The following is a 1,665-nucleotide window of genomic DNA, read 5'->3' as shown; positions in this document are numbered from 1 at the left end:
GAGTGCTAATTGGTGCGTTTACAAACCTTTAGCTAGACACAGAGCGCTGATTGGTGCATTTTTACAGAGTGCTAATTGGTGCGTTTACAAACCTTCAGCTAGACACAGAGCGCTGATTGGTGTGTTTACAAACCTTTATCTAGACACAGAGCACTGATTGGTGCGTTTTTACAGAGTGCTGATTGGTGCATTTACAAACCTTTAGCTAGACACAGAGTGCTGATTGGTGCATTTACAATCCTTTAGCTAGACACAGAGTGCTGATTGGTGTGTTTTTACAGAGTGCTGATTGGTGCATTTACAAACCTTTAGCTAGACACAGAGTGCTGATTGGTGCATTTACAATCCTTTAGCTAGACACAGAACACTGATTTGTGTGTTTTTACAGAGGGCTGATTGGTGCATTTACAATCCTCTAGCTAGACAGAAAAGTTCTCCAAGTCCCCACTCGACCCAGGAAGTCCAGCTGGCGTCACCTCTTAATCTGTCTGTGTACTTATAATGGGTACATGTTTCTGTATGTATCTTATATTTCAATAGAAAGTTTTAAAAGATGTTTCCGTAATAGGAACTATAATCACATTGTCTAAACTGTTGAATCAATTCAGTAAGCTGTTATAAAGGCAAAGCCTATGTTCAGACTTCCACCTGGGAGAAGTGTTACTTCATTCACAATGCTGTCCTTATTGTGGTTATGTTTCGGAGAAGCACAATGGAATTACTACAGTTTTGCAGTAACTAAAGTATTACACCTATACAAAATGGGAAGCTTTGTCCCTTCTACAGGGCTCTTCGAATGTGATGATGCCATGTGGAAGCCGGGGCTTTTGGAAGTTGGTTATGATTGGGGGATGAGATCTCTTCACTCTCCCTCTCACTACCTCTTCATCCTAGGAAGAGTAGTAAATACTTATTTGTCTATCTGACTAAAGACTCTTATATTTATTTGTTCTATTAATGGGAGACCTTGCCTGATGCTTTCATACATCTCTATTGAAATCTTCTGAAAGTGACAGAATGTTGCCATTAAAAACAATTTTATTGCCACTTTGCTTCAATACACTGGACCAAACTATAATTAATAGTGAGTTAGAGAGAATGGAGTTAGTAGGTAATGCTGACTAGAGGTGGAAGGATCAACAAAGAGAAGGAATGGGATACAATAGAAGAAACAGACAAGGGCCATTGAAATAGAAGAAAAGTAGAGAAGACTGAGAGATGAGAAAGAAAGGGACAGAAAAATACAAAGAGACACAAAATGGGCGGGGTGCACTGGCTCAAGCCTGTAATCGCAGCACTGTGGGAGACCGAGGCAGGCAGATCACGAGTTCAGGAGTTCGAGACCAGCCTGCCCAACATGGTGAAACCCCGTCTCTACTAAAAATACAACAACAGCAACAACAACAACAAAATTAGCTGGGCATGGTGACGCATGTCTGTAATCCCAGCTACTCCGGATGCTGAGTCAGGAGAATCACCTGAACGCAGGAGGCGGAGGGTGCAGTGAGCCGAGATCACACCACTGCACTCCAGCCTTGGCGACAGAGTGAGACTCCGTCTCAAAAAAAAAAAAAAAGACAAAATGTTAACAAGTGATCACTGTTCCTCATCCTTCCCCTCCCCACCCCATTCTAATTCTGCCATAGCCTCTTTCCTACTCACTTC

The sequence above is a fragment of the Mandrillus leucophaeus genome, unplaced genomic scaffold, assembly GCF_000951045.1.
Source record: "Mandrillus leucophaeus isolate KB7577 unplaced genomic scaffold, Mleu.le_1.0 Scaffold287, whole genome shotgun sequence".
Classification (NCBI taxonomy): Eukaryota; Metazoa; Chordata; class Mammalia; order Primates; family Cercopithecidae; genus Mandrillus; species Mandrillus leucophaeus.
The sequence above is the reverse complement of the archived record's forward strand: the minus strand, read 5'-3'. Positions refer to the sequence as shown.